The sequence below is a fragment of the Callithrix jacchus genome, chromosome 5 (genome assembly GCF_049354715.1).
Source record: "Callithrix jacchus isolate 240 chromosome 5, calJac240_pri, whole genome shotgun sequence".
Taxonomy (NCBI): Eukaryota; Metazoa; Chordata; class Mammalia; order Primates; family Cebidae; genus Callithrix; species Callithrix jacchus.
Genome location: NC_133506.1, coordinates 73,024,629 through 73,042,901, shown reverse-complemented (window position 1 = coordinate 73,042,901; position 18,273 = coordinate 73,024,629). Strand labels below are relative to the sequence as shown.

At 41.5% G+C, this 18,273-nt stretch overlaps 1 long non-coding RNA gene across 7 annotated transcripts in view; it reads right to left on the bottom strand.

Annotated features, from left to right (window-relative positions):
- Nucleotides 1-18,273, bottom strand: part of LOC118153702 (uncharacterized) — a 94,875-nt gene that overhangs the window by 13,441 nt on the left and 63,161 nt on the right. For 2 of the 7 annotated variants that reach the window (XR_008481478.2, XR_004743160.3), the window contains 2 exons: nt 14,549-14,713; nt 12,848-13,526 (listed from right to left, as the gene is read on the bottom strand). This is a non-coding gene — a long non-coding RNA (uncharacterized LOC118153702). Of the gene's footprint in view, nt 1-434; nt 2,100-12,847; nt 13,527-14,548; nt 14,714-16,902; nt 17,029-18,273 lie in introns of those variants that run through there. The other 5 variants (XR_013535537.1, XR_013535536.1, XR_004743158.3 and 2 more) reach the window with 5 other exon arrangements.

The window sequence follows — 18,273 nt, the reverse complement described above, 5'->3', positions numbered from 1 at the left end:
GGTGAGGGTAATAAGCAGATTAGTAAAAGCATTTCTGCCTCACTTCAGTAACAACCTTCTCCAACTCATTTTGTCTCAACAAACTTATTTTTCCAGCAGAAGAATCCCAGGCTGCTTAAAGCACCCAGTGACTTTTCACACCTTAAATCTGTGAAATCCTCATGTTTTCTTCTGCCGTATGCATAGTTCAAACATACAAGATGAGGCAAAGCCAGATGCCTTCCTGAAGAGACCCAAGAAATTTCTCTCTTTCTCTCTCTGCAGCAAAATGATCTAGACCATCAGTGCTAACCTTCAAAAGCTAAACCTGTTTGTGAGCTCTCCTTTAGATACTACTGTAGACCCAAGTGTTTATATTTATATCCTATCATTTTAGTATTTATATTAATATAAGGGAGAACGTTTACATCTGTCTATACCACATGTGCCTCTGGCTTATTGCCCAGTTAATAGTAGCCTCAGGCTAAACTTTGGTTTCTATCTCTAATTTTTTGTCAGAATAAATATAACTGATCTGAAAACATCTGCTTTTATGGTAGGTGTAAGGGTTATTGCCGAGTTTAGAATGAGGAAACTGAGACTAGCATAAGAAAATTAAATGCCAATTTATTCAATTCCGAGACGAGGTTCCATGGTCCCGGGGAAAGGGGCCAGGAAAGTCGTGCTCGACTTCCCGAGGTGTGGGGTTTTATAGCGAGTGAGGGTGTCCTGATTGGCTATGAGGGAACAGGACGTGAAAGGGGCCAGCCGCCATTGGTAGGTAGGCAGGATTTCTGGTGAGCGAGCTGCCCAGGGGAAGCGGGACGTGGATGGAACAAACTGCTATTGGGCGGGTTTTGGCGGGGCTTCTTTTAAATTTTGGCAGGGTTTTTCAGCGTCAGCCTAGGTGCTGCATGTAGAGCTTGGGTGTGGAGTGGTGATGTAGTCTCTGGGCGCGGAGAGGTATGGGCGTGTCTGAGCTCCCAGCGAGGCGACCAGCCTTAGAGTAGGGACTCGGGCTGCCATCTCCATTCCTCTCTCTTTTCTTGCAGTCTGCACGGAAGTTCTTTAATGTGGACATTTTGACCACCTTCACTCTCCCGTGTCCACTGTCAGCACATTCAGACTTATCCAGCTAAGGCTGTCATCTTAGGCCAGGGATTTTTTTAGGGATCTTTATTTTGCTGTGATACGGTTGGCACCCCTTTGACTCACTTTATCACCCAGGGTTCTTTTCATTTTAGGAGTCCAAGAGGGCAGAAAAAGCAGTAGTTGAGCAATTATCCCTCTGAGTCAGGAGAGTGTCCCCTTGTGTTAAGCAATGTTGTGGAACGTCGTATGTTGTAATCTCCTAGCAGATGGGCCACGTGGCTGCTAAGCACACATGCCCCCTTGCTGCTATGAGCTCAGACTTCCTTATCATTAGTCTTTTCTATCTCTTGGGGGAATTATAAGCACCACTTAATAACCTGTAAGTCATAGAGAGTTAAAGGTGTTTCCCCAAAACACTGAGGACAGAATGAAAGGTGAGGAGTGTTAGCCACAGGTCAAAAGTGCAGGAAAGTCTCTCAATGTGGGTTGTTGGAGAAATACAGGTCTTTTTTCTTCTGGAAGTCTCCCTAGAATGGGGTGAAGGACTCTGCCCATTCTAGGATAAAAAAATGGCATATGAGACACCCTCGGATATTTATCCCAAGCTTTCGTTTAGGGTTCTTAATGAGTTTGTTCAGCCATCACAATTTCAAATGCTAAGTAGGACATTGGAATCTCTCCACCGTCCAAATTAGCACTGTCTTTTAAAGTTGAATTTCTCATTATTCTCACTTGATGTACCCTATTTATCCCACACTCACCCCAATAACACATCGTGCTCCCTGTTATCTTTGCAACAAGACTTGAATTTTACTTAGCCTGGAGGAATGCCCTTCACATCCCAGATCCAGTTCTGACTCATTCTTCAGCTCTGCATCAGTCAGTGAGGGCTAGGTTAAACGATGGTGACGAACAACCTCCAAATTTCAGTGGCTCAAAAATCTTCTTCCTCATGTGTTTGCATCTCATCATGGGTCAGGTGAGAGGTGGCTCTGTGCCGTGGTGTCATCCTAACACAGGAATTAGGGCTGAAGGAGGTACCATCAGTAAGACAGAAAGCATACTGGATAGAACTCTGTTTCTTGGAGATTTCTCCTAAAAAACTCACGTATTATTTCTTCTCATCTCCAATGGCAAAAAAATAAAAATAAAAAGAAGTTATGTGGCCATGCAAAAATTTAAGTAGGTGGGATGGAACAGTCAGAATGCATTCATAAGAAATGAACTGAAAATATTTGGAGAACAGCACCAATGACTACCGTGAACGCCAGCATGCATTCCTAACAACCCAGTGCTGTTACCCTTCACACTTCTTATGTCTTGTAACGTATTAGAACTTCTTATCTGAAGCCATATGCAAAATACATAATGACATCTCCTTTAGGATGTCCTTAGAGAATTCAAGGAAAAGAAGTTAAATAATCCAAAAAGTGCTTTTGGGTACAGCTATTTAGCACTAGAGGGTAAGATTGGAGATAGATTGTAAAGGTAATAATAGTGTTCAGGTTAGAATTAGGGTCTGGGTCAGGGTCAGGCTGGAAGTATGGTTAGAGGTGGGGTCATAGTCAGGGTCAAGATAAAAGATACGGTCAAAGGGTCAGAATTAGGGACCAGGGTATGGGTCAGGGGTTAGGGTCAGAGTCAAAGTCTACAGACAGGGTTAGGGTTAGAACTAGAGCTTTGTTCTCCTCAGGACCCACCCAAGGAGAGGCCATGGCTTTGGAGCACCTGGTAGTGTGTCCACAGTGAAGACCAAAGTTTCATTCTCCTCAAGTCTGACCTAGGGGGACGTGGCTACAGGCCATGTGATGAAGGTGAGGCAGAAGCTTCCTGTCTGCTCCCCGTGTGCAGAGGAAGGAACTCCGACACTGGTTTTACTTTCACACATTATATTCTACAAGTCTTGTTTTCAGAAGCATCCCTGCTCATCATCATAGTGTGTCATAACATATGGTAAGATTTGGGTTTGTTTCTGGAGTTTGATCTTCACATAGAGAAAGGGGAAATGCTTAGAGCCACCATCAGGACAGCTGGGATGATAGCTGGGGATGGGCAGGTGTCACTTTCAAGTCACCCCAAGCCTGAGGCTGGAGGAAACATGTCCACCCCCTGTAAACACTGTTATTCATGTTTTAATTACTCATTTTTCTTACAGCCTTAGTCAAAACAGTATTAAAAAATGAAAAGTAGGCATATTAAAACTTGAAACCTTATTTAAGTTCAAATACATTATTTGTACCTCATCATTTTTTATTTTGTGGAGAAAGTCTAAGGTTAATTGGCAGTACCATTGTAATAGATAGAATAGTGTCTGTTTTACAAACATTAACATCCTACATTACATGTATGAACCCTGAAAACCTGAGACAGGTCTCAGATTTTTTAGGGGGTTTATTTTGCCAGGTTTGAGGATGCCCACACCTGTGATGCATTCTCATGAGGGCCCGACAACAAGTGTCCAAGATGGCAGGAGCACAGCTTGGTTTTATACATTTCAGGGAGACATGAGACATCAATCATGTATAAGATATACATTGATTCAGTCCTGAAAGGTGAGACAACTTGAAGAGAAGGCCAGACAGGGGGCTTCCAGACCACTGGTAGATAAAGATGAATGGTTTCATTCTTTTGGGGTGCCTATTACCTTTTCCAGATGAGAATCGGATGTGCATTTATCTCGGTGAGCAGACGGTGACTTCGATAGAATGGGAGGCAGTTTTGCCCTAAGCAGTTCCCAGCTTGACTTTTTTCTTTAGCTTAGTGATTTTGGGTCCTCAAGATTTATTTTCCTTTCACAAGGTCTAACATGTTTTTCTATGAGTGTTAATTATTCATTGTGTATTTTATTACACAATGGCACACATTTTTAAAAAATCATCAACTTCATGACTAGGTATATAGACATAATTACATAGAAGTTCAACTTAATTTGGAAACATTCCAGAGTTTGGGTTTCCAATAATTCTTTGTGATTCTTTAAAAGGTAAAGTGATTTTTCCCCGTAAAACATAGAAACATCTAAAATCACCCATAGACTATCCTGCCACTTTCGTTTCTCTCGTTTCCTCATTTTCTGCAAAGCCTTGTTGAGGAGATTGACTTTGAATGTCCTTTTAAACTCTTCTGTTTTGGAAAGCATTGTGGTGAAACATTGACCATGGTCGCAAGTTCAGTTCACATTTTTTCTTTCTTTGAATATTTTTTCCCAGTGGCCAATATTTGATTCTGGTGTATTATGGTTAAAAGGTAGGCACTGGAACAAAATAAAGACAAGAAGTATTTGGAATAAGTGATCCAGTCACAATGGATCAATTTCCCATTGGAACATATTTTTACAAAGTCACTCTTTTTAAAATATTTAGCCATGAATTGAAGCAGAGTCTGTAAGGTTCCTTTTCTTTTTTTTAAGTAAAGACAGGGTTTCACCATGTTGGTAAGGCTGGTCTTGAACTCCTGACCTCAGGTGATCCACCTGCCTTGGCCTCCAAAGTGTTTGGATTACAGGTGTGAGCCACCACGCCTGGCCAAGGTTACTTTTTTTTCCTGGTCTAAGGTGAACAGAATTTTAGAGAAGGAACCCAGGACACAACCACAGTGCAAGAAAAAAATACGATGAATAAGTTTACACATATGTAAAAGCCCATACTCACTCCACATCAATTATTTGGAATTCTTTTGCAAAGGAGATTTCTATTCAACTCCATTTGCTTATTCACCTACATATACAAATACGGACACCTAGATAATTACCTGAAGCTTTAGTTAGTATTAAACACTGCAGCATGATGTTGCACAATTCATTTCTGTGTTGGTCATTGGTAGCTCTTTTTATTGGCTCCAATTTTTTTTGACATATTTCAATTTTTTTTAGTACTTACTTACTTTCTGATACTTCAAGATTATCCTGGCTTATATATTTACTGTCCCAGTTTTAGTATCAGACATTTCTTCAAAGAGCCTGATTCCTTTCAGAATGGTAGGAAAACTTACATCTGGCTGCCGAATGAGCACGTCGTGTCTTGTTCCTCATTAGCAACGCTAGGAAGTATATGTGTGTATGTCACCTACCTATAGACACCCAATTACAAAGGTTTCATGGAAACCTTTTTTTATGTTTAGTTTACGTTGATGTCTTCATCTCTGATCTACTATCACATGAATCTTTCTACCCTTCTCCCCTTGCTGATTTGTAACCTCCCCTACAGCAGTGATAGACGTGGTTCCTACCATCTACTACTTACGTAACTCATTGTTTTATTCCAGATACAGATACTGTGGTTTTTCAATTGTTCACGATTACCCCTGTTGGAAAGAACTTTATAAAATGGAATCCGATGATGAAGTATATTTCATATGCCTCCAGCCTACAGATTCTATTTATTTTCAAAGAGACTTAGGTCAGCACCATTTTCCCTACATCTTCAGTGAGTTTTTTCCCACATTTGTGTCTTAGTCCATTTTGTGCTTCTGTGACAGAATACCTGTGGCAGGGTAATTTGTAAGTAAAAAAGGTTCATTTGGCTCACAATACTGGTGGCTGGGATGTCTGAGATTGGGCAGTTGCATCTGGTGGGGCCTCAGTCTTTTTCACTTCATGGTGGAAAGTGGAAGGGGAGCAAGGGGTGCACCAGAGATCACAGCAAGAGGGAAAGCAAGAAGGAAGCCAAGGAAGCCACTCTTTTTGACTATCTACTCTTGCAGGAATTAATCCATTCCTTTGAGAGCAGACAGAACTCACCCCCATGGGAGGGCATTAATCTATTCATGAGGGATCCGTCTCCATAATCCAAACACCTTCCGCTGGGCCCCACCTCCACACATTGCCACATTGGGGGTCAAATTTCAACATGAGTTTTTGCAGGGGCAAAACACATCCAAACCATAGTAATTTGTAGCATAGTTAAATTATTTTTCACACTATGTATTCTGTGCTGGGATACTCCATATCCTGAATAATATTATTTAATTAGAATAGAGTTTGATTTACCCATTTAGCTGTAAAATTCTACGTGTTTTGACAAATGCATAGTGGCAGGTATCCACTATTAAAGTATCATATGGAATGCTTCAAACCCCCACCCCATGCAGCTGACGTCTTCCTGTCTGTGTAGTTTCCCTTCTCCAGAATCTCATTAAATGAGGTCACACTGTGTGGATTCTCCTGAGACTGTCTTCTTCCACTTAGCAATGTGCGTCAAAGATTCATTCATGTCTTTGTGTGAGTTGATAGCTTGTTCCTTTCTATGGCTAAATAGTATTCCATTGCATGAATGTATCACAACTTGGTTATGCATTCTGGGGAGCAAAACGTTCCTCTTCTAACTTTGTTCCAGGATTAGAGGTCTTCAAATTAAGTGACAATAGATACATTAGTAGGGGGACAATACTTGGCTTCTTGTTCCACAAGCATCATCGTGGGACAAAATTCATCAGATGGCAGGATCCAGTTTTCAAAGAGGTAAAAATAGCTCAAAGACAAGAAACAAGACTAGAATCTGATAACCCTAAAGGGCTATAGTTTTCTTATTTAAAAAAATGTTTGAGACAGGGTTCGGCTCTATCACTGAGGCTGGAGTGCAATGGTGCAAGCTCAGCCCTCTTCACCCTCTAGCTCCTGGGTACAAGCAAGTCTCCCTCCTCAGCCTCCTGATTAGCTGGGACTATAAGCACATACCATCATGCCTACTTAATTTTTGTACTTTTAGTAAAGATGCGGTTTCACCATGTTGCCCAGGCTTGTCTTGGACTCCTGGCCTCCCAAAGTGCTGGAATTATAGGCATGTGCCAGCATGCCTGGCCGAGTTATAGTTTTCCATTGAAACATAAACTTTCTCTCTATTGTAACCATCATTTTTGATCATAATCAAAGTCAGATTATTCTTGTTTTTAAAATAGAATTTTAAAATCTATTTTAAAATCTGTCTAGTTTTGTTAGATTTTGCCCAATTATGTAAGTGCGCAAGAATAAGAGCTGACCACATAAGTGCTTTCAAGCTTCTTTGCTGGAAGTTTTCATACAGAATCTCAGATTGGACTTTTAAAGGCCTTATTGAGGCTAAAAGCCAAGCCCAGAACATATTGTCAAATTTCAGCTGCATTCCTTATAGCTTTGGGTGAATTCCTCTCTTCTTGAGGCCCTCAAACTATCCCCAAAACCTGGGCCTACAAGAAAATGACCTTCCATATTAACCGTAAGGCTGTGAACCCTGTAATCTAGGTATCAGGCTGGCTTTTCTCAGAGTGCTTTGTAAGGATGGGCTCCAGAAAAGTCAACTTTAGTTCCTTAACATTGCTGGTCAGAACTGATCTTAGGTACACTCTTCCTGAATATGATATTCCGGGAAAGCCTTGATAATATAACCAAAGTTTCCAATTATGTCCTGTTCTAAGGTGAACAGATTCTTACTGGACTTCTACTAACAACTGTATTGTCATGAAAATAAGAGTATGTAGTAAGAATTTCAAAATTCTGGATAAATCAGTTGGGGAAAAAAGAAAAATGCTTCATTTCTATTTATAAAAGTGTAATCTACTAAATTGTTGTGAGTTATAGTTACCTTAAGAGAAAGAGATTTCTTAAATCCAGAAACTATAACATTAAAGAAACAGCAATGCTCAACAGAAGCTATAAAATTATAATCAATTTTCATCAGTTCATTCAGTGCCATGTATTCAATTCCAATCTTGCTGAATCTTGGGTTAGCAGTGTCATCAACCCACCAGTTTCTCAACTAGACCTCTGGAGAGCTTCACTGATTCAAGTGTATGGTCTTAAAGTTATTTTATTTTATTTTATCTATTATTGCATTTTAGGTTTTGGGGTACATGTGAAGAACGTGCAAGATTGTTGCATAGGTACACACATGGCAGTGTGATTTGCTGCCTTCCTCTCCATCACCTATATCTGGCATTTCTCCCCATGCGATCTCTCCCCAACTCCCCACCCCCGGCTGTCCCTCCCCTAGTTCCCCCTGACAGACTCCAGTGTGTAGTGCTCCTCTCCCTGTGTCCATGTGTTCTTACTGTTCAACACCCACCTATGAGTGAGAACATGTTGTGTTTTATTTTCTGTTCTTGTTTCAGTTTGCTGAGACTAATGGTGTCCAGGTTCATCCATGTCCCTACAAAGGACACGAACTCATAGTTTTTGGTGGCTGCATAATATTCCATGTATAAATGTGCCACATTTTCCCTGTCCAGTCTATCATTGATGGGCATTTGGATTGGTTCCAGGACTTTGCTATTGTAAACAGTGCTGCAATGAACATTCGTGTGCATGTGTCCTTATAGTAGAACAATTTATAGTCTTTTGGATATATACCCAGTAATGGGATTGCTGGGTCAAATGGAATTTCTATTTCTAGGTCCTTGAGGAATCACCACACTGTCTTCCACAATGACTGAACTAATTTACACTCCCACCAACAGTGTAAAAGTGTTCCTTTTTCTCCACATCCTCTCCAGCATCTGTTGTCTCCAGAGTTTTTAATGATCGCCATTCTAACTGGCGTGAGATGGTATCTCAGTGTAGTTTTGATTTGCATTTCTGTAATGACCAGTGATGTTGAGCATTTTTGCATATGTTTGTTGGCCTCATGTATATCTTCTTTTGTAAAGTGTCCTTTCATACCCTTCGCCCACTTTTGAATGGGGTTGTTTCTTTTTTTCTTGTACATCTGTTTTAGTTCTTTGTAGATTCTGGATATTAGCCCTTTGTCAGATGAGTAGATTGAAAAAAATTTTTCCCATTCTGTTGGTTGCCAATTCACTCAAATCACTGTTTCTTTTGCTGTGCAGAAGCTCTGAAGTTTAATTTGATCCCATTTGTCTATTTTGGCTTTTGTTGCCAATGCTTTTGGTGTTTTGGTCATGAAGTCCTTGCCTACTCCTATGTCCTAAATGGTTTTGCCTAGATTTCCTTCTAGGGTTTTTACAGTGTTAGGTCTTATGTTTAAGTCTTTAATCCATCTGGAGTTAATTTTAGTGTAAGGTGTCAGGAAGGGGTCCAGTTTCTGCTTTCTGCACATGCCTAGCCAGTTTTTCCAACACCATTTATTAAACAGGGAATCCTTTCCCCATTGCTTATTTTTGTCAGGTTTGTCAAAGATCAGATGGTTGTAGCTGTGTGGTTTACCTCTGAGGCCTCTGTTTTGTTCCATTGGTCTATGTCTCTGTTTTGGTACCAGTACCATTCTGTTTTGATTACTGTAGCCTTGTAGTATAGTTTGAAGTCCAGTAGTGTGATGCCTCCTGCTTTGTTCTTTTTGCGTAGAATTGACTTGGCTATGTGAGCTCTTTTGGTTCCATATGAAGTTTAAGGTGGATTTTTCCAGTTCTGTGAGGAAGGCCATTGGTAGCTTGATGGGGATAGTGTTGAATCTGTAAATTACTTTGGGCAGTATGGCCATTTTCACGATATTGATTCTTCCTAACCATGAGCATGAAATGTTTCTTCATCTGTTTGTGTCCTCTCTTATTTCATTTTGTAGTGGTTTGTAATTCTCCTTGAAGAGGTCCTTTATATTCCTTGGTAGTTGTATTCCTAGCTATTTTATTCTCTTTGTAGCAATTGTGAATGGCAGTTAGTTCTGATTTGGCTCTCTTTAAGTCTGTTATTGGTGTATAGGAATGCTTGAGATTTTTGCATATTGATTTTATATCCTGAGACTTTGCTGAAGTTGCTTATCAGTTTCAGGAGATTTTGGGCTGAGACGATGGGGTCTCATGTCATCTACAAATAGAGGCAATTTGACTTCCTCCTTTCCTACTTGAATACCCTTTTTTTCTTTTTCTTGCTTGATTGCTCTGGCTAGAACTTCCAGTACTATATTGAATAGGAGTGGTGAGAGAGGGCATCCTTGTCCAGTGCCCGATTTCAAAGGCAATGCTTCCAGTTTTTGCCCATTTAGTATGATACTGGCTGTTGGTTTTTTTGTAAATAGCTTTTATTATTTTGATATATGTTCCATCAATACCTAGTTTATCGAGGGTTTTTAGCATAAAGGGCTGTTGAATTTTGTCAAAGGCCTTCTCTGCGTCCATTGAGATAATCATGTGGTTTTTGTGTTTGGTTCTGTTTATGTGGTGAATTATGTTTATAGACTTGCATATGTTGAACCAGCCTTGTGTCCCTGGGATGAAGCCTGCTTGATCATGGTGGATAAGCTGTTTGATGTGCTGTTGCAATCAGTTTGCCAGTATTTTATTGAAGATTTTTGCATCTATGTTCATCATGGATATTGGCCTGAAGTTTTCTTTCCTTGTTGAGTCTCTGCCAGGTTTTGGTATCAGGATGATGATGGTCTCATAAAATGATTTGGGAAGGATTCCCTCTTTTTGGATTGTTTGGAATTGTTTCAGAAGGAATGGTACTAGCTCTTCTTTGTATGTCTGGTAGAATTTGGCTGTGAACCCCTAGAGAAATTATTTATTTAGACCCACATGCATGTTTATTATCTTGTTTGCTCACCATTCTTCTGGTGTTTCAAAATTATTCACTAGTATTTTTTTTTCTTCGTGAAGCATGTCCTTTAGAAGTGCCTTTGGTAGGCCTATGTGTGTGCCAAATTTCTTAAGTTTTATTTATCTAAAGGTATCTTTATTTCAGCCTCATCTTGCAATACAGTATTGGTGATTGAGTACACAGTTCTAAACTGAAATTATTTTATTTGATCACTTTTAAGATACAATAAAATCCCTCATAATAAGATTACTGAGGATGAATATTTTTAACTTGGTAAAAAGAAGAGTGGGCTTATTGTCATAACTAAAGAAATGAGTTACCTGAGCCTGTCTAGCTGATTGACTAGAAGTTCCAGTGGTCTGGCTTTATAATTAAAATATTTAATCATCCTGGTTGTGGTTTGGTATCACATGGTTGTGGTGGTGACTTTCTGCTCCAAAATAATTGTCAAAGGGTGCCAGTTCTGGATCCTGTCTCACTGGCTAGGACTTGCAGAACAGTGGCAGCAATTGTAGTTATCTCATATTTAGCTGGGGCCCATTTAGTAGGTCTAATCAAAAGAGATTGGGCAAGAATAATGCTGGAAATAAAAGAGTCATCCTCTGGCTCCCTGTTTCCTGAGATAGAGTGCTGACTTTTCCTTCCAAACCTTACTATGTCCCCTAACCTATCTTACCATTCAGAAGATAGAAGTTTATTTCACCCAGTTTGAGAATAGAACTAGACAGAAGGCTGCCAATCATTAGTAATTGATTATTAATAACCAAGCATGCTGGATCCAAATTTTTATTATAATGGGATTTATTATCATCAAATTCTGCTAATTATTTACTATCTTATTGGCTTTCATTGTAGCTATTAAAACACCTACCTTAATTATTTCTTTGTAGGTTATCTGTCTTTTTTTTCCTCTGGCCTGCTTTAAGGATCCCTTTTTTCTTTGACGTTTTGCCGTATATGACAGCTTTAGGAATATATTTAAAAATTTATCCTCTTTGCGATGCACTGTGCTTCTTGAACTTACACATTTGTATCTTTCCTAATTCTGTAAAATTCTAAGGAATTAACTTTTTAAATATTGCTTCTCAATTTTTAAAATCTATCCTTCTTGAAATCTGATTTTTGATATGTCAGATCTTTTCAGTCTAACATCTGTACTGTTTAACCATTCTCTGTTCATTCTGAATCATTTTGTCTGCTATGTTATTGTTTACTAATTTTCTGTTTCTATCTGCCATTTGACCTATTCATTGAGTATTTTCATTTCAACAAACAGGTGTTTAATATCTAAAAGCTTCATTTGATTACTTGTCACATTTGCCTGGTCATTCCTGATGGTCTCTTGTTGATGGCTCATTGTTGTGATTCTATCCCTTATGTCTATTTCTTTCTAAATAGATTTTCTATATTTCACAGCTGATAAAATTTTAATATCTGAATTTCTTGGAGGTCTAAATATTTGTTATATCTTCTAATTTTACACTCCTGATGAGTTGCTTCCTTTGTGTCTGGTGATTTTTGTTGGTGAGCTCACATTTTCTTAACCTTAACCTGGGAATCTACTGGGCTCAACTAGGAAATTTTTCTTGAAAAAGATCTATCTGTGTTTGAATCTGGTAGGACTGTTGCGGTGCTACCAGTCCACTTTTAGCCTCTTTCAGTTTTTAGCTTAGCACAGAGGTCTCAAATTTAGCTCTTCCATATTACTGTTGATATAAGCCTTGTTTTCTGAATGCAATTCCTTGGGCATTTTCTCATCTTAACATTTTTATTCTTTATTCTTTTTTTTTTTTTTTTTTTTTTTTGAGACAGAGTCTCACTCTGTTGCCCAGGCTGGCGTGCAGTGGCATGATCTCGGCACACTGCTACCTCCAACTCCTGGGTTCAAGCAATTCTCCTGCCTCAGCCTCCCAGGTAGCTGTCAGCAGGGCACATGGGAATTTCTCCTACTTCCTTCAAGTTCCATAATGCATAGGTAAGTTTTTGTTTTGTTTTGTTTTTCAGAATCTGGTTGTTGTACAGTGGAAGGTGTTGCAGAGCATCTAGCTCAGAATTTTGTTGAAGAAGAAAATTTCTTTTAACTTACTTTTTTAAAAAAAGTATTTAATTTTTTAGAAGTTTTTTTATATTTTTATTTATTTACTTTTTTTAAATTGCATTTTAGGTTTTTGGGGTACATGTGCAGAACATGCAAGATAGTTGCATAGGTACACACATGGCAGTGTGTTTTGCTGCCTTCCTCCCCTTCACCCACATTTGGCATTTCTCCCCAGGCTATCCCTCCCCAGCTCCCGCCCGCCGCTGTCCCTCCCCTATACCCTTCAATAGACCCCAGTGTTTAGTACTCCCTTCCCTGTGTCCATGTGTTCTCATTGTTCATCACCCGCCTATGAGTGAGAATATGCAGTATTTCATTTTCTGTTCTTGTGTCAGTTTGCTGAGAATGATGTTCTCCAGATTCATCCATGTCCCTACAAAGGACATGAACTCATCATTTTTTATTGCTGCATAATATTCCATGGTGTATATGTGCCACATTTTCCCAGTCCAGTCTATCATCGATGGGCATTTGGGTTGGTTCCAGGTCTTTGCTACAGTAAACAGTGCTGCATAGCGATTCCTCAAGACCTTAGAAATAGAAATTCCATTTGACCCAGCAATCCCAAAAAGACAGACACTGTAAGTTTCCACTTATATGAAGTATCAAGAATAGTCAAATTCATAGAAACAAAGGCCAGCAACTGGGCCTGGGGGAAATAAAGGGTTGATTAATTAATATACAGTTTCACTTGTGTAAGATGAAAAACTGGAGATTTAGTACTCAATGTTCTGAATACACTCATCACTACTGAACTACCCATTTAAAGATGGTTAAGATGGTAAATTTCATGCTTATTACCACATACATATATATATTTGTTGATAACATTTGAAGAAAGAAAGGAAATGGTTAACACAATATTGCAGCAGTCTCTCCTCTGTGGGATGTGATCTGAAAAAGGCACACAAGGAAATTAAAAAAAAATTTTGTTCCTTAAGTTCAAGTGTTTTTCATCATCCTCTAAAAGGATAAGCTCTTACAAATTTAATTTTTAAAATCAACTCCCCAGGAAAGGGAAGATGTGCCAGTACAAAAGCTCTAAAAATAAAGAACTAAAGGATAGGGAAGGCAAAAGGAAAGAACCAAGAATTCTCTCAGTATTATTAACTTTAAAGTCTGTTTTCTAAATAATAAAGGATCAATTTCTGTACAACAACTTAAGGTTATAAGTGGTACTGGTCAAAGTAGACGCAACTTTATATAACTACCATATATCTTTTTTTTTTTTTTTTTGAGACAGAGTTTTGCTCTTGTTGCCCAGGCTGGAGTGCAGTGGCGTGATCTCTACTCACCACAACTTCCGCCTCCTGGGTTCAAGCAGTTCTCCTGCCTCAGCCTCCTGAATAGCTGGGATTATAGGCGCGCACCACCATGCCCAGCTAATTTTTTGTATTTTTAGTAGAGACCAGGTTTCACCATGTTGACCAGGATGGTCTTGATCTCTTGACCTCGTGATCCACCCGCCTCAGCCTCCCAAAGTGCTGGGATTATAGGCATGAGCCACCCCCCAGCTCCAAATATCTTTTTTTTTTTTTTTTTTTTTTTGATTTGAGACAGACTTTCGTTCTTGTTACCCAGGCTGGAGTGCAATGGCACGATCTCGGCTCACCACAACCTCCGCTCACCACAACCTCCGCCTCCTGGGTTCAAGCAATTCTCCTGCCTCAGCCTCCTGAGTAGCTGGGACTACAGGCACGCACCACCATGCCCAGCTAATTTTTGTATTTTTAGTAGAGACAGGGTTTCATCATGTTGACCAGGATGGTCTCGATCTCTTGACTTTGTGATCCACCCGCCTCGGCCTCCCAAAGTGCTGGGATTATAGGCGTGAGCCACCATGCCCAACCTCCAAATATCTTTTTTAAATATGGAGCCAAATGATATCAGTCCCTCAGCCTCCCTATATTGCTCACCAAAACAGGAGAAATCAGACAGGACAGTGGTAGTCCTCAGTGGTCTGAACAAGGGAAAGCAGAAAGAGGCCCTGAGGGCCAGCATTCTGCCTGGAGAAATCAGAAGCTCATGGCTACACAGTATACAGCTCGTTCAGAGGCTTCCCACTTCTGAATGGTTTCCTGCTAAGAAAAAAAAAAAAAAGGTAAGGTTCAAAAACATATCTACATGGTTCCTTATGGGGGGTGAGGGGGGAAAGAAATTAAAATGTTTAATTCTTCTCAATAGCTTTAGAACATGCAAATCAAATTCTGAATTTTCTACTGTCTACAACAGTGGGGACTCTGGTCAGATACAGACAGGTCACTGATGCTGACTGAAAATCACTTATATTCTACTCTTATTTTTATTTGCAATGCATTCAGAAAAAAAAAGTTTGATTAAAATGTTTCTCATCATTCTACTCAAAGTACCACAGGCTCTTTATTCTATCAAATTAAATTATCACTCTGAAAAAATACAAGGAATTCTTTAAAGATAAAATGTACAAACTCCAAATAGAATCTTGAGTCCTGCCCTATACCCTGAACTCCAGATTCACATCTTCAGTGTTCTTCACATTTCTACTTCAAAGTCTAGCCAGCATCTAAAACTTAACACAGTCATAAGGAGTATCTTTCGTATCCACCCTTTCTCATCTTCCAACAGCCATTTTTCTTCCAGGCTGGTGTAAAAGGCTGTCACGCTTACCTTCCACTGAGCTGTTAACATTTAAACTGTCTGTGGGCTGCAAAGCTAAAAGAACACTGATTGTAACACTTCTTCTGGGGCCTCAGGGCCTGCACAGAGTATGGCTCCTCCTCGTACTTAAAAGCACTCACCCCAGCTCCTGCACATGCTTACCTGCATTTTCCCTACCACAATGGGTTGAGCACAGGGGGCTCTAGTGATTGGAGCCTGCCCCTGCCAGCGCCTAAGTGCTACTTCCAGCACCCACACCCCAGTTCCTGCCAGCAAAGGGGTCAGGGAAATTATCCTGCTTCACTCTCTCAGTCAGGTGACCAAATCAACATCAACAGTGATCAGTCACATTGAAAGTACACACCCTTTATATGATGTGATGAAAAGGACACTTCATCTTTTCTGTCTTCCTCCCAGACATCCATAAACCCAGATGTATCATGAGAAACACATTTGATAAATCCCACTTGAGGGACATTCTACAAAATACGTGACCAGTAGTCCTCAAAGCTGACAAGGTCACCAAAAAAGAAAGAAAAGCCTGAAAAACTGCCACAGTCTAAAGGAAGCCAAGAAGACACAATGACTAAATGTAATATGGTAACCTGCATAAGATCCAGGAACACAAAAAGGACCTTGTTATAAGCTGAATGTTTGTGGCCTCCCCAGAATCCTCATATGTTGAAGCTTTAACCCTGAATGTAATAGTTTCCAGAGCGAGGGTGTTTGGGAGGGAATCAGCATTAGATGAAGTCATCAGGGCAGGGCCCTGGTCTGATGGGATTAGTGCTCTTATAAAGAGACACAGAGAGCTTGTTCTTTCTCTCTTTCAGTGAGAACACACCTAGGAAAGGGGACTGTGCCATGTGCAGGTGAGGAAGAGAGTCCTCACTGGAACTCAACCATCCTGTCACCTGATCTCAGACTTTCAGCCTCCGGATCTGTGAAAACAAATTTCTTTTTTGTCACCATCCCCGCTGGGCTCACGGGGCATGGCTCTGCTGCAGTGGCCGGGTCACCTCCATGAAGTGATTGCTCAGGGTGGGCCCTGAGTCATTCTTGAAGGTCTGGCTGACACAGAGATGCCTCTTGTTGCTGCTCTTGTCCCAGTGCTTCCATTAGCTCACCTTCAGTTCGAGCGATTCTCCTGCCTCAGCCTCCGGAGAAGCTGGGATTACAGGCACCCACCACTACGCCTGGCTAATTTTTGCATTTTTAGTAGACATGGTAGACATGGGGTTTCACCATGTTGGCCAGGCTGGTCTCGAACTCCTGACCTTGTGATCCACCCACCTCAGCCTAACAAAGTGCTGGGATTACAGGCATGAGCCACTGCACTCGACCTTTTTTTTTAAAATTTATTATTTATTTTAGAGACAATCTCATTCTGTTTCCCAGGCTGGAGTACAGTGGCACCATTTTGTCTCATTGCAACCTCTGCCTCCTGGCCTCAAGCAACCCTGGATGAATAGGCATAAGTCTGAGGCTGAAGTGCCAGCCCTGGATCCATTCCTATGTGGCTATGCTATTGGGAGCAAGTTCATCTCTATGGGGGATGAGCTCAGGGTACTCAGATCACCACTTGCCTGACTCTGGTGCTCTCTCTAGACATCCCACCTGGCCTGACACCCACCTTGTGGCTGAAGGCCGGGATCTGTGTGCAGTGGAGCTCGTGGCCCAGCTCCAGCCTGTAGGTGCCGTCATTCTCGGTCTGCAGCCTCTGGCTGGTGCTGCACCTCGCGCTGGCTGTTTTGCTGAGCTGTGAGGATCAATCAAGAGACCCTTGTCCTCCTCTGCCAGGCAGCCCTTCACCAGGGCTCCAAGAAGAGGAGGGCCCAGCCCAGCCTGGCTTCAGCTGCGTCCCCCCGCCCCTATGCACTGCTTCGCCTGTCATTCCATTAGAACCTGTCCATGGGGAGGTCTTAAGAGATGGATGAATGTCCCCTCAACAGACACACCCTTTTTTTAAATGAGCAGGTACTAAGTCCTATTCAGAGCCCACCGAATGACTAATGGAAAATCCTGTGGTGACAGCATATCTTAGCTCGCAGAGCCACAGCCACAGGAAACAGGGCAGGCCCTGCTACCTCCACCTGCCCCGCAGCCAGGCACACAGTGCCTTACCCAGGAAGCTGTACTGGATCCTCAGGGAGTTGGTCCAGAGCTGGCCCCACTGCTGCAGCAGGCCAAGGGCACACAACCCCGCCAGCCCTGGCACGAAGAGCTTGGCACCCAGGGCAGCCATCCACCATCCCTCCTCCTCCTCCCTTTCCAGCAGCGCTGCAGGGACAGACAGCAGGCAGGTGAAAGGGTCAGCCCCTAGAGACCAACACCCCCAGCCCTAGGCAAAGAGGGGACTCGGAAATACCCCAGGGGCCTTGGGGTTGGGGGCTCCTTGAAGAGCCAACACCTGTTTCCTGCACAACAGGCCATAGGCAGGCCTGATCACGACCCACTGCAGCCTTGACCTCCCAGGCTCAATCAATCCTCCCACCTCAGCCTCCCAAGTAGCTGGTACTACAGACATGTGCCACCACATTGGCTAACTTTTGTATTTTTTTTTTTTTGTAGAAACAGGGGTCTCACTATGTTGCCCAGGCTGATCTTGAACTCCTGGGCTCAAGCAATCCTCCTGCCTTGGCTTCCCAAAGTGCTGGGATTATAGGCATGGGACACTGTGCTTGGCCCAAAAATAAAGTAGAATGAGGCCAGGCACAGTGGGTCATGCCTGTAAACCCAGCATGCCAAGGCAGGCAGATTTCCTGAGGTCAGGACTTTGAGACCAGCCTGGCCAACATAGTGAAACCCTATCTCTACTAAAAATACAAAACAAACAAAATTAACAAGGTATGGTGGCAGGCACCTGTAATACCAGCTACTTGGGAGGCTGAGGAAGGACAATCATTTAAACCCAGGAGGCAGAGGCTGCAGTGAGCCAAGATTGCCCCAGTGCATCCAGTTCCAGCAACAGTGTGAGACTCTGTCTCAAATAAATAAATAAAGT